The 15,295-nt window shown below is 37.0% G+C and overlaps 1 protein-coding gene across 2 annotated transcripts in view; it reads right to left on the bottom strand.

The window, feature by feature from the left end:
- Positions 1–1,484: 1,484 nt before the first annotated feature.
- Positions 1,485–15,295, bottom strand: part of LOC122809074 (complement factor properdin) — a 460,550-nt gene continuing 446,739 nt past the window's right edge. For both annotated transcript variants that reach the window (XM_044080290.1, XM_044080291.1), the window contains one exon: positions 1,485–8,010. The gene's annotated coding sequence lies outside the window, so the exon portion shown is untranslated. The remainder of the gene's footprint in view (positions 8,011–15,295) is intronic.

Here is a 15,295-nt window from a genome sequence, read left to right as displayed (position 1 = left end):
ATTGCCTGCCAATTAAAGCAGACATAAGGTGACTAATGTCGGGTTAGTCTAATCTTTTGACCACTCTGGCAGCCCCCTGTACTCTGGTTTATCCTCGATTATGGGTCCCCCTCTTTTTTTACTTTCCATACCTTATTTTGATTTCAACTCTCCCCATCACCATTTAACTATTCTCTGTATGTCTGCATCCTATCATTGTTGTCCCCACCATATATGTCCATGCCTGCAATATCTGCATTTTATGTTTGTGTTGCCCTGCTACCTTTCCTATTCCCTCCATCCAGCCAATGTAAACTCCACATTAACTGTCTCATTCATATATATATATATATATATATATATATATATATATATATATATATATATATATAATACATATGGGTTTACTTTGTTTCATCAAACTTACACTTACCAGAATATCAAAAACTCAAGACAACTCCACCAAAAACTTAATAAACCTGAAGCAACAAGTCAATGACATTTATTTTTTACAGGGAAACCAACCTCTTGGCCACCAAGACACAAAAAAAAAAGGAGAGAGAAAATTAAACCTAGGGATGTGCCCCCTGCACCCCTACTAATTAAATATACCAACTCCAAGATCACACTATACTGGGGAAAAGGGTAAAGTTCACCCTACTGGCCAAGTGGTTAGTTTCCCTGTAAAAAATATCTGTGACTCCTTGCTTTGGTTTATTAAATTTTTGGTGGAGTCATCTCGAGTTTTTGACATTTGAGTAAGTATAAATTCAATGAAACAAATTTGACCTATGTATATATATATATATATATATATATATATATATATATATATATATATAAAGGGCCGCTATCCCACAAAATAAAATATGCCCTTATTGTTACTCTTATATGTTTTTCTCTGCTTACTATTCCCTTTTTCCTAGCATTCCTATCTTCCCATTTACTCCACATTTATATGATGAGTGATTCTGGCACCATGCTGGCCCTTTTTAGCCTGACAACAGTGTCCATGTTGCAGAGTCGAACTGCTTCACTGTAATTATAACCTCTTATGGAGTCCTGAATGTTCAGCACTGCGTCATGATGAAGGGAATGTTTTTGTTTATTTACATTTGCAAGATTTTTCCAGCTGTTTTTAATTATTACTGTTATTATTTTTTTATGCTGATTCATAATACATTCAAGGTAAGACCTTGCAAGCTTTGCTGACTTATGTAGTAACTTGATAGAAAGTTTAGGCAATTCAGATCTAGTTTGGATAAACGTTATGAGATAATGAGCCTGCAATCTTGTTTTACAGATCCATGCTTTTTCTTTACTGCTCCATACAGCAGCTGCATTTAAATAAATACTGCATTATATGTCTTTCATTACCCCCTTCAGCTTTTCCAAATGTCTTGGAAAATCTGCTTAAATTTCCAGGGAGTAACTTTATCAAATTGTCTACACAATTAGCATTTTTAAAGCTTACTTACCTCACAATTCTAAATAAAAACATGGAGGCAAATGAGAAATTTTATTACTGCAACATTTAAAAATGAGAAAACAAAGGTTAGATAGTAGCTGATTTCAGTATATTATGCATAGTAAGACAAGTATTATATAACAAGAATCATAATTATTAGAAAACATGCAATAAATGTTCATATTTACTTCTGCATACAGTGCAAAGAGAACATCATAATGCCATTCCATAGATATTTCATATGGGGGACTAACTTTCATTACATTTGGCTATGTCAGTCTACTGATCAGTGTATTTTTTCAACTTGGTGTGGGAGTTTCTGGAGTTTCTAACAGATGAAAATAAGTGCTGACCTTATCTGACATAAATCTCTCCTTTCTTTAATCTACAGTCAGCAACATAATACCGCACCATGTTGGTGTGCAATGTTTGTCCACTTCCATCAGTGCAGCAGTGCTTATTCATGGCAGAATATATGTTATTAGTAGAAAATAAAACAAAGCTTGACAGATGGCCAGGCAGACAAAACCATTGGATGTATTCTCCACATTCATTCACCTAAAAATAGTATATTTCGAGAAAACAGTCACTTTCTACATTTTGTAGAAGATGTATCCTACAAATTGTAAATCTAAGTCACATAAAATATGCTAACATTACTCTCACAAGAGAGCATGGTTTACCCAGATGCAGCGCACTGAGACCTTTCTGCTGTGCTTTGCACATCAGCAGATAATGGCAGTTTCTAGTGCCTTTGCTGGAGAAATGCAAGAACGTTTCAGCAGTTTGTTCTGCTTCATATAAAAGCAGCTAAAACAAACAAGGAGAATATTTAATCAGCATAAGCAATTACATGAATAAACAATGAACTTAAAGTGCTCATTGGTTTATGAGGCACACTTGTCTGAATGTTCACAGGGATCTAGTTCATGACCATCACCATCATTTTGTTTACTTTTTGAAAAATTTGCATTGATTTTATTAATAGGAATCAGTTTTTTGATTATGTGTATCATATATGGCTAAAACCGAACGCTGACTAATGGATACTAAAGTATATACTAAAGTCCAGATGATCAGGGCATTATTCAAAAATGTAACCCACTGGAATGTTCCTGGCTTGTGACTGCATCTTTGACAAGTATGGACAGGAAAGCAATGAAGAAAGGGAAAAAAAGGAATCACTTCATATCATATTCTAGTGAGGACAGTTGCTATTTATTCACCCTTAGCAATTAATTAAGAGAGTTCTGTTATCAGCACTTATGTCAGTCTGTTAAAAAATGACACTGAATCCCAACCCAAATAAATTTACTCATGCCTAATTTAAATATGCAAGAAATAAAATAATGTCCCCACTCTTCAAAAATATAATAACCACATTCTTATCCACAAGGATCTTCCATGAATGATGGCAACAGCTTCCTGTTGGAAGTGGGAGACCCAATCATATGAGTACCAGTGCTTTAAAAAATAACTGAAATTCAACAACAAATAGTGAAATGCATTATTAGACCTTAAAGCATTGTGTGCAGGCAGCTTTGCTTCTCCTGACCCCCCCCCCCCCCCGCAATGAGGGAACTCTTCAAAACCCTGCCGCTACCCATCAAAGTATGGGGAATACTACAATGCATCAAAGGCATATATTTAGTATATATTCTCCATATATGCCCTTTCTACTCCTCTCTTCTGAGGATCACAGTTATAGGTCTTAGAATTTCAACAGGCACCCAAGGAAACAGTGAGAACAATTCCATTACCTAAAATCTCTCATCCCTTCTCAACAGATCAGTGCAAGACTATATCCTCTCCCTTCTATCAAGTTACCAGAATAGGGTATGTCCACTCAACTCATACAGAACCCTGAGTTAATTAAGCTATTTATCTGTAACCAACATGAGTCCCCAAAGGATCCCCAACACCACAAGAACATGTCTCACATTTGCTGATAACGTATACCGAAGCATGAATCACAGCAATCAGGCAAAATCTATATTCAGTGTCCTTGCCAATGGCTTTTGACTCCATGTCACATAAACAAACTACAACTATTGCCATACTTTGGTATCATCACCTCTGAAACACACTGGATCCAATAATACTTAAGAGACAGAAAGATAAGAGAGCTTTCGAACAGTACCCTTTTCTCACCCATCTCACTAACCACTGTTTTTTCACAAGCGTCCGTAACAGGGTCATTTGTATTTTCATGCTTCATTAACAAAATCTCCGGTGTGCTTTCTTCCCAGAATACACTTCTTTATGCTGACATTCTTGCCTTCTGGTTTACTAACAACCTCCATAACAACATTACTAAAAAACTGTCAATATCTCTCTCTCTCTCTCTCTCTCTCTCACTGTGTTAGTAACATCCTTATGTCTAACAAACATTAAAAACAAATGTCATGCTTTTAGGTACACACAACAAAATGTCTTCCATAATCTCCCTTGCCCCTATCCTCTCACTATCAGGTACACCCTTTTAAAAAGTCTCACAGACAGACAGACTGCTGCATTCTGCTCTGGATTCCATGTAATTCATATAAACAACAAAATATCCCGTTTCCAAAACAAAACAAAAATATTTGACCAGTTTCACTACTTGACTTGAAATTTGATTATATGTCAACCAAATAAAGTGTGCTTCTCATGTACGGCAGTCTTCATGATTCTTTAAAGTAATGAATGTACAATCTTAGGTTTCAAGAAAACTTATTTACTATGCCATATTCCATAACTCCTTCTCTCACGTGCTTTTCAACTGTATTGTAATACAAAGGAAACCAATAAACTTCTTATAAGATCTTACACTTTGATATACTTTGCCATTAACCATTAAATCACTGAAATATTGAAAAACTACAGATATGCCTAAACAAAGCTAATTTCTTTATTAGTTTGTCCCCAAGCTGGTGCAACATTCCATTTCAGTATCAAATATCCCATCTACAATCCTCTGCATACTCCTTCAATTCAACCTTCATCAAATCCTAGCAACAAAATCTCCAACCAAAATTGCACTTAGGATCACTTACACCATCCACAGTCTTTAAATCTGAACTCTCTGTCCTTCCTCACCATTTTTAATGCATATCCCATACATTCTCATTTACTGGACCAAAACTCTGGATCTCCCTCCTCCTCCCTATACAGCATGAACATTTCCACTCTTCCAGTATTCAGTCATTAAAATTCCACCTCTATAATCTGGCTGCTTGCACTTGCTTTACCATTCATCTAATATGCCTTAAATCTTTAAAAAGCAATCATTCTAACACAGTTTATAATATGATATATAACACACAACTTAGTATTCAGTTATCTCTTTATACAACTCTGTAGGCAACCATATACTTTGATGATAACTACTTCAATTCTTATGCAACATCACAAACTCCTACTAAACTCAAAACACATACCACACACACACACATACACACACACACACACACACACACACACACACACACACACACACACACACACACACACACACACACACACAATACAATGTGACAGAGAAAAATCACATCTAAGCATATTTCCAACCTATAGTAGCTTACTGGGCATGTATAAAGGAGTTAAGGACTATAAGCTAAAACCATTGTCCTCAATAGATAATGGCACTACTCTAAGAACCCTTGTCCTCAATTGATAATAGCACTACTCTAAGAACCCTTGTCCTCAATGGATGGTGGCACTGCCCTATAACCCTTGTTCTCAGTAGATGATGGCACTGCTTTATAACCCTTGTCCTCCATGGATGATGGCAGTGCTCTATAACCCTTGTGTTCAATGGATGATGGCACTGTTCTATAACCCTTTTCCTCAATGGATGATGGCACTGTTCTATAACTCCTGTTCTCAATAAATGATGACACTTCTCTAATTTAACCCTTGTCCTCAATGGATTGTGGCACTGCTCTATAATCTTTGTCCTCAATAGATGATGACACTGCTCTATAACCCTTGTCCTGAATGGATGATGGCACTGCTCTATAACTCCTGTTCTCGATGAATGATGACACTGCTCTAATGTAACCCTTGTCCTCAATGGATTGTGGCACTGCTCTATAATCCTTGTCCTCAATGAATGATGGCACTGCTCTATAACCTTTTTCCTCAATGGATGATGGCACTGTTTATAACCCTTGTCCTCAATGGATGATGGCACTGCTCTAATATAACCCTTGACCTCAATGGATTAAGGCACTGCTCTATAACCTTTGTTCTCAATGGATGATGGCACTGCTCTATAACCCTTGTCTTCAATGGATGATGGCTCTGCTCTATAACCATTTTCCACAATGGATAATAGCACTGTTTTCATGATCAGCTCTTGCCTCAGGAAAGAACAAGTAGGCTATAGGGATCATGGAGCAAGTATTCTACCTTCAAGACTTGTGCAGAGGTGATCTGAAGAGAGATGTGAGAATGGTAATATGGAGAGGAAAGTTAGGGAGAAATAAGGGGGTAACATCAGAAATAATTTTATTAGCTAATATGTTAGCTATGTCCTTTGAGGATGAGTATGCATTGCTGTTATATATTAGCTCAGTGCAGTATTGGGTATTACTTCCAAGTAGTTTTCTGACCCTTTACATAGCTCACAAATTTTAGCTCTTAATTTTCATAGGATGATTTGATTTTGCTTCTAAGGTCTTTATCTTTTTGAGTTCACTTTTAGAGACTTGGGTATTTAGTTTCTCACTGACAATGCATTTTCCTTTTATTGTATAATTTGCTTATACTAGGATTCCAACATGACATTTCCTTCTTGGCTTTGTATTTGTGTCTGATGAGAATGAATGCTTCAACTTAAATCATTTAAGTGAGCATAAAAATTGTCATTGAATGTAGCATTGTATGAGACAGGGTCATCAAGGGGAGAAAGTCCTTAAATGTCATTAGGCCATCAGCTAGATGTAATAGAATTACATTACCCTTGAAAGATTTATAAAACAAAAGAATTTGATGGTAGATCAGGTTTAACCTCCATACTGAATGTTTCATAGCATGGTTGGATTTGACCAGTGATGGTGATACTACTATCCCATTACTGTGCTTAAGTAAACATAGATACTTACATTTTAAGAAAGAGAAAATCTATCATACATAACTCAATGAAGTGGGATTATGCCTCCCAACCCCCCACCTCCCCCAAAAAACAGGATGTAGATCAAGTCATCTTTGTTAGTTGCACAGACCCTTGCACAGATGGTCTGCCAGTTATCTTCTATTTATTTATCTATTTATTTATTTACCATTTAAGTGGGTTGTTACACTGTTCCAAAAATCCTTTTTCAGGTATAGTTGGGTCCAACAGGCAAGAATAATATGCAATTTCACTAATAATGTACCAACCAGCCTCTTCTTCATGCACTCATAACTAATGGCTATTCACTGGTAGCATAATAACTTGTTCCCCACACCCTCATTACCAATAGTTACCTTTACTAAGTACAGTAGTAGTGAGACATAATCCTTAGTGGTAATCAGACACCACAATGAATGCTGTGAGGTCATACTTAAACGAGTGGCCATGCCTCAGTCATTTTTATCATGAAACTATAGGTATAGCATCATCCATATAATCCACTACACAGTACCTCTTCAATGACAATTAGTGTTAAAACAGTCATCTCTTTTACTGACTTTGATCCTTATAAAAATATAAGCACTGAAACACAGACTGGTTATGTTGTTCAACAGACAGGGGCTTACAATTAAACTAAGGGCTAATAACCATATACTGAAAGATGACATTTTTCAAATCCAATGATTATGTTTCATTTATACAGATTGGAAGGCAGATATGTCAATAATTTTTAGCTTTCTTCAAATATAATGTACCAATCATTTTTGTTTTCAGAATTCACTTATGCATGGTGAATCTATGGAGATGATCTTAAGTAATCTTTTATAATTGTAACGTCTAGTAACAGTGCCTGATAATACCAAGACCTATTCTATGAAGTGGTAACATTTGTATCACAAGCTTCAGATGGTGGTGGTTAGCTCCATTCCCTTTCCATTCATTTTGTACTAAGTATGAGGTTCCTTTTCCATCTTAGTGAAAACTTTCTGCGTCTTTCTAATGGTAGTTTTACAACAACTAATTATGTCACTAAACAAAGGACTAGTCCTTGTGTCAGTCTTCTTTTCATGTAGTCAGCATGCATTTGACCTTGTAAACTGCTCAGGATTTCCAGTTTGTAGCTTTGTTAGGTGATGACTTCTGTTACAGGCTATGAAAATGTAAAAGAACATCATGCAAGTGGGGATACAATTCTGTACCTTCTATCTTTTAAAAATATGTCAGCTGTAAAATTTTAAGGAGTGTCTTCAGCCCCTTAAATTGGTAAACAATGAATCCGTCCATAGCCATTTTGACAAGAATCAATCTTTTCTTCTGTTTTTCAAACAATTAAAAATAGGACAAAAGCAATACATGTTATGCAAAAGCATGTGTATACACAGAGTAGTGAAGATAAAAAGATAGTTTTGAAAGTAGTTTTCTGCAATTCTTGATATCATCTTGTTTCTGTGGGTAATGCTTCAGTCTAGAAATAAGAATAAAAACAAGTTGTATATTAAACCTGTTTCTTACACTTTGGATGGGGAAAACAATATTTATAAAGACATCATATAACTGTCTATTGTGCACTGTTGTTGAAGTTTTACAACTTCTACCCCTGCTAAATGGAAATATTTATAAGTGCATGGATGAGTGTATACGCACAGAAGGTTATGTTAGTTACAGTTCATGGTTACCTTAAATTTCAGAACAGAATGCTTGAGCTGCTCACATGAAATGCATCTAATTTATCTGTGAGTGTGTCTGCACCCAGTGTTGTGCTTTTCTAGTGCATTAAATAAATAAATATACAAAATGTTTCCACTTCCAAGAGGCACTCGATTTAGAATGGGAATAATCATATCAGGAGTCTGAACAGAATACTTCTCCAATTATCTAATGATGCCTGGTACCTTTTAGTTACCCACAAAACAACATATTACCTTTTCTCATTTACCAGTCTGCCTTTGTATGTATGTTTTTATTTATTTATTTAGTTACCACTTAATTCATTCATTCATTCAGTTTATCTATTTTCATTTCTTTACCAGGATATAGCACTGATGATGCATGGCCTATTACAGTGTCATTCCAAGTGGGATATACAACAAAGAAATTTAGGAAAAATAAGAACACATGCAAAAATAAATAAATATTGTTACACCAGCAGGTTAAAACACACATAACTCTAATTATGTAAGTACAGTATTGTGCAATCATGGGGTTATAATATATGATTAAGAGGGGGTGAGGGGAGTGCAGGGGGGATTGGCCCCCATAAAAAAAAAGCTTTCATGTGGTGTATTTGTGAGGTGAATGTTTTCAATGAAATGGCTTTTCAGTCAAATGTACATGAAATCACATGTACGTTGAGTCTTTTTAATTTCGACCATTTGTACCTTATATGTATGTGTACGTGTGTGTGTGTTCGACTGTAAAATATTATGAATCTGAATAACATTTATAATTATAATAGATCGATGCAGAATAGAAGAGTATAGAAGTGAAAATGTAGGAAATAAAAGTCATGTAGGAGGATTTTAGGTATTTATCTGAAGGGGTAACACACTCAGTAAGATTTAGTTGTATAAAAGTTGGTTATTTCATTTGTGACTTGGATATTGTTTAGTTATGCAACATGTATGAAATAAGACATTTGTATTCATATTGACAAACAGCTTTTGAAGAAGCAATCATTCATATGTTAAACAAGAAAGTACTAGACTTCTTCAGTCATGCACTGAGTCATATTTTATAAAGCTGAAATACAGAGACAGGCTATATGGCAAATAACACAGCCTAAATACAGTTTAAAGGAAAATACATTATAGGCAATGTTATTTTACAAAGTGAGTATATTCTTAAAAGGGAGTTCTAAATGGACAGAAAATATTTTTCTGAAAAAATCCAAGCCTAAATAGAGAAGACACTCAGCAGTGTAATTTCTTCTAATCAACATTGACAAGGTTAAATTTATTAATATATGGTTGCCATCTTAAATCTTCATTAAGAAGAAAACAACCAAGTACAGAGAAAAAAAATCTGTCATATTAGGTAAAAACTGTTTCTATTTATCATCATTGTAGAAAGTGCACAAAAGCTTGTACACTAATAAATGCAGGAAAGAAGTGTTCATCTCCTCATCAAATAAAAAGAAACTAAAAAACAGGCTTAAAAACAAACACATGAAAAACAGAAAATTCTTTAATCAGTACCACTCAAAATAATATGTGACAATAAATTAAAATAATGGTATCCATATAATTTGCAGAGGTGTTACTGACTGAACCAAGCCTCAGTAAACCAACTTTTGTGTTGTGATGTCTGTAGGGTATGTCAGGATTTTAAGTAAACAGCACAGGGACAGTGTAGATGTGATTAACCTCCATGAGGTCTAATTAGGGTGAACACTCCAGAAGAAAATGTGTCACATGATATGCAACTCCCTGCATCCTATTTATTAGCATTTAAAGCAATAAACCATATCTATGACTCTCCTTTTTTTAGTAAGAAAATGTATGCACCTATGTTTATTTATTTATTTCCATTTGTGGACCAGGAAAGGCTGACTGGGGCCAGAAAGACACTTTTTTCAGTACAAACTCTAGGAGAAAAGCTCCACAGATAACATGATAAAAATACAAGAGGTTATATATATATATATATATATATATATATATATATATATATATATATATACATATATATATATATATATATATATATATATATATATATATATATATATATATATATATATACAAGCATTAATGTTATATAAGTAATATGATGATTACAAACATAGAGGCAGTAGTTATTGATACATTTTCATAATGAAAGCACCATGATATAAACATTCTATGAAAAATAAAAGTATAGTTGAGGCTAAGAAAAATGTTAAGTATTGCCATTTAGTATAAGTAAAATATTTGCATATGCTTCCATCTTTAGCCTGAGGCTTGTTGCAGGAAGGGTGGGGGTTATTTTAATATCATTATATAGTGAGTGGTCAGCCTTTAAATATTAAAGGGTATCAGAAAGGTGATAATAAGAAAATATTAGAAAAGTTTAAGTGTGATAGACAGTAAAATGTATATTTAAAGTGAGCATAATAAGATGGTTAAGTTGATTGAAGAAAGTTATTTATGTGGGTGTGCATACTGTTAAGGTAGTTTGTTTAAGTTTCTTTAATGGTTTTCTTATTGTGGAAGCCTGGACAGCTTAAAATGAAAAAGTATCATAGCTACCTGGAAGATCTGTGATAGTAAGAGGGGCTTGTGGCTTCTCTTTAATTAGTGACAGAATAGAATCTGGGATGTAGGAGATAAATTGAGTTGGTATACATTTTTTATTTGTTGGGGGAAGGAACAGATGCCTGACCAGGATGGATATGTTTGTATTTATTTATTTATTTATTTATTTATTTATTTATTTATTTATTTATTTTTTGAGGACCAGAATACTTTGGGATTGTTCTGGTGTATTTTTTGAATATTAGTGTAGTAGGTCAACTGAAGATGATTGATGTTGGGGTGTATCAAACACCTCTGTTCTTGTGTGAGTAGATCCAGTCCGTGAGGAAGCTTTTATAAATTGCTCCTGGCCATTTCCAAAAGAAGGGAGAAACACAGTTGTCTGGTCCAGAAGGGAGTCACCACAATGATATTGTGGGATTAATTCTGAATCCGAAGCAGTACCCTGGATATTACTGGAAAGGGTGGAAAAGCTTACACTAATATTCCTGTTCATGAAAAAGAAAAGGCATCTGTCTTCCAGGCCTTCTTGCATGGAGTTCTGAAGCAGAATCTTGCCTGTTTATTGTTTAGAGAGGAGGCAAAGAGGTCTACTTGATGAACTCCTATCTCCTCACAGATCAAGATCCCCTGGTCTAGTTTCCAATTTTGCCTCAAAGAAGTTGATCAGGTTCAGGAGGCATGATCTACCTTTCACAAACCCGAACTTGGTGGGATCCAGAGTTTGGAGGTTACCAATGTCTTTATTTATGAGTTCCATGATGATATGACCAGGCTCATCGGGCTAATAAGGCGAAAGTTCCCTGGATCAGTGGTGGGATAACTGTTGCTGTATGCCATTCAGTGGGCACAAAGCCTGCCATGAGGCTATGATTGAACATGGTGCTTAGTTGGGGAGACAGTTCGTTCTGAAGTTTGTGTAAAACGCAGCCTGGGATGTTGTCCGGTCCCATGGATGCTGTGTTTTTGCTTTAGAGAGTGCAGCTTTTACCTGCATAGAGTAGTGATTACAGGGATTCTGCATTCTTCTTGTATAGATATGGGCCCTTTAGGGGGTGAGAGGGGGATAAAGATAGCACTGAACCTATCTAGCAGGATGTTGGCAATATCAGTTGGTTCTGTAATTTTCATGCCGTTGTGCTGTTACTCAGAGCAGATCTGGGTGTTGCCATTGAGATTCTTGACATAGCTATAGAATGATTTGTGGTTGTCCTTAGAATCAGTGGCAATTTTGTTTTCATAGCTAGCTTTGGAGGATCTTATAAGGGATCTCAGCTTCTTACTGAGGCTGACCAGGGAGTTCCTCCACTCATGGGATTTTACTCTCTTTTGCAACAGTTTCTTCCTTCTGTTTGTAGAGTTTGTTTATGGCAGGGAACCACCAGATTGTCTTCCTTTTTTTGGAGGATGGCATCTTGGTTCTGTTTGAGATCGCACGATCCATGCACTTGTGTAAGTGCTTATACGGTGCATTTATGTAGGATTCAGCTGTCATAACTGTATTGTCCATCTGCATGGGTGTCATGAAGTTCGCCACTTCTGGCTTAAGAAGCATGAAGGTGGCTTGGGAGAAATTTTTTACCATGGTTTCCTTAATGGTGGGTGGGAATGGGATGTGGATATCTAGGGTGATTAGCGTATGGTAGGATCTGACCAACGAGGAGTTGACTTCAGGTGTTGAACACCGGTCACTAATGTTGGTAATGACTAGGTCTAGGATATTGTTGCCCCTGGTGGGGGTGTGGATAAGTTGATCCAGGGCATTGGAATTTATGAATTCCAGAAAGCGTTGAGCAAAAGAGTTGGTACATGAGTAGTTTTCCTAGTTTATGGTGGGGTAGTTGAAATTGCCCATTATTAGGGTGTTTGGTTGAACCCTAATATTTTCCAGTATATCAAGAAAAGAGGGGTGGGAATCCTGGGGCATGGTGGGGAATCTGTAGCAAGCTACAATTTGGATTGCAGGTTTGCCCAGAGTTAGTTGCACTAAGATAACCTCAGATGCATTATGCTGAGCAACTAGCCTGGAGGTGTGGATATCTTTAATGAATATGGTCACACCTCTGCCTTTGGTGTTCCGGTCCAGGTTAGATGGCCGAAAAGTGTGGTATTAGTTATAGCCTGGTAATGCAGGGATGCTCTCTACAGCCTTGAACTAGGCCTCAGTCACTGCACAGATATCGATGTTCTCCATTTTAAAGAGTGCCTCGAGTGCATGCATTTTGAGATTTAGACTTCTAGCACTGAGTAGCATTACCCTCAGTTTTTGCTTGTCTGTTCCTGTTATGGTGGTGAATTTGTCATTTGAACCCTGCCTAAAAAAGGCACTATAGGGGTGGCAAGAGCCTTAGCCAGTATCCAGAATCCCAGGAGTGACAGGTGAAGGCCATCTCTGGCAAAGCATCGTGGTCTGTCAACCATGTCATCCCAGGCAGACAAATACTGGTTCCCCTTAGAATGACACCAGAAGCTTAGCCAATTGTTGAAGTCAATAATTTTTTCCTTGTACTGTGGTATCATTCTGGGCAATGGCAAGATGCTACTCAGGGCTAGGGTCATACCTGCCTGGGCTACAAGATCGGAGAGCTCTTCCATGTCTCTTTTCATGTAGTTCAGGGAGGTACATCTCAGGTCATTCACACCAACATGGACAATGACAGAGTCATATCTGTTGTGGAGTGACCTGAGTGCATGGGTTATGTGGCGGATCCTGGCACCTGACAGTAACCTTCTCCTTGTTTAGCCTGGTGAGTGGGATATCAGTGTGCCTGACTATAGAGTCATCTATGACTAGTGTGTTGAATACGTTGTTTTGCCTTATGGGTTGTGGTTGAGTGGCACACTGAGTCTGTGGGCTATGTGTCATTTGTGTTGTGTTGAGGGGTGGAGGTTGCTTGCCTTTCTGTTTTGGAGGTCTCTGTTGCTTGAGCAGATTATTATTGAGTGCCTCTGTGAATGTTTTTGTGTTCTATGTGCAGATTTTGGTGGTGTAGGTTTAGTGGGACTATGTGAGGAGTGTGGTGTGGTGCAAGTGTTTATCTTTTCCTCTTGACTGTCAATTTCAGTCTTGGTTGGAGAGAGCATTACCTCCAGTTTGGCTAGATACGTGCATCTCTCACAGGTTGTAGTGTTGGATGGTAGGAGGGGAGGGTTGCCTGTTTACATGAGGCAATTGCTACATTGCCCCAAGATGCCCAGATTCATCTGATAGACAGGAAGGAAGATTGGGAGCTGACCCTTGCATATGCCTGAATAAAAAAATATTTTCCTCTAGACAAGTGAGGAAAGTAGTACAAGAGCTGTTTTTCTCTAAGCAAGTGAAGAAAATAAGTACAAATACTTGTTTTCCTCTAGGTAATGAGGAAAACTGAGTGCTGTAGTAATTTGCAACTTATTTAGTGCTTACAACAAGTTCTGAACAAATGCTGGGCATGACTATGCAAATTCAAGTGCTAAAACTAAGAATCTGTATCTGGACTAGACTAGTTACAGGAAAGAAACAAGTAAAAATGTGAGCTTTTAAATCAGAAAGTTGAGAGAGATGGCCCAAATGGCCAATAACTACAATTTTTGGGCCAGAAACCACTCCTTATCAGGTAGATAGGTTACCTAGTGCACTCTCACTAGCAGGCTTCCCTCCAACACAGAAAGGCTTGGGGGAGCTCAGGAGCTTACATACAGGCCTGGGTATAGCAAATCTGTATCTGGACTAGATTAGTTATGGGGGGGGGGCAAGTGCAAATGCAGGCTTTTAAATCAGGAAGTTGAGAGAGATGGAAAAACTGCCCAAATGACCAATAACTACAATTTCTGGGCCAGAAACCACTCTTTATGTGGTAGATAGGCTACCTAATGTTTACCACTCCCACTGATAAGCTAGCAGGCTTCCCTCCAACACAGACAGGCTTGGGGGGCTCAGGTGTTTACAAACAGTCCAGGATACAGCAAAGGCAGGAAACAAGTTTATTTTTTGTTACAGTTAAGCAGAACACAGGAAGATTCTGGCAAAGTTTTTTTTTTGTAAAGGAAAGGGAGAAAGGAGAAGCAGAAGATAATTTAAGGTTAGCAAACTAAGTGGGCTGGCCTTCTCAACTGTTCTCTCTGTATTAGGTAGAATGAGCTAATGACACTAGACTAGGAGAAGTATCCAAGATCAAATTTACAGTAGGGGCGGGCAACTGCAAAGCCACCAAGTATAACAGCAAGACAATCCAATCTCTAACAGCCAGCAGCCAATCAGCACAATCGTGCCATAAAAGTAAAGAAAGGCTTCTGCTAATTCAAGATGGCCTGGGCATGTGCTCAGAACAACCACTGCAAAAACAAACAGGCCCAGAGACAGCAAATCTGAACTGGGACTATATTACAGCTACTAACCTACACTTTTTTAGATAGTAAACACTACAGAAATGTTTATCACAGTAGAAAACTAGCAGTGAGCCACAAAATGAAAGTTTTTAAAAAGAGAGATATTTTTCAATATGAGATATTTGGTAAGAGAGTCCAATGGTACACTAG

Source organism: Protopterus annectens, chromosome 8.part0 (genome assembly GCF_019279795.1).
Source record: "Protopterus annectens isolate FY-2018-M chromosome 8.part0, PAN1.0, whole genome shotgun sequence".
NCBI classification, from domain to species: domain Eukaryota; kingdom Metazoa; phylum Chordata; order Ceratodontiformes; family Protopteridae; genus Protopterus; species Protopterus annectens.
Note: the sequence above shows the minus strand (reverse complement) of the source record. Positions and strands in the feature narration are given on the sequence as shown.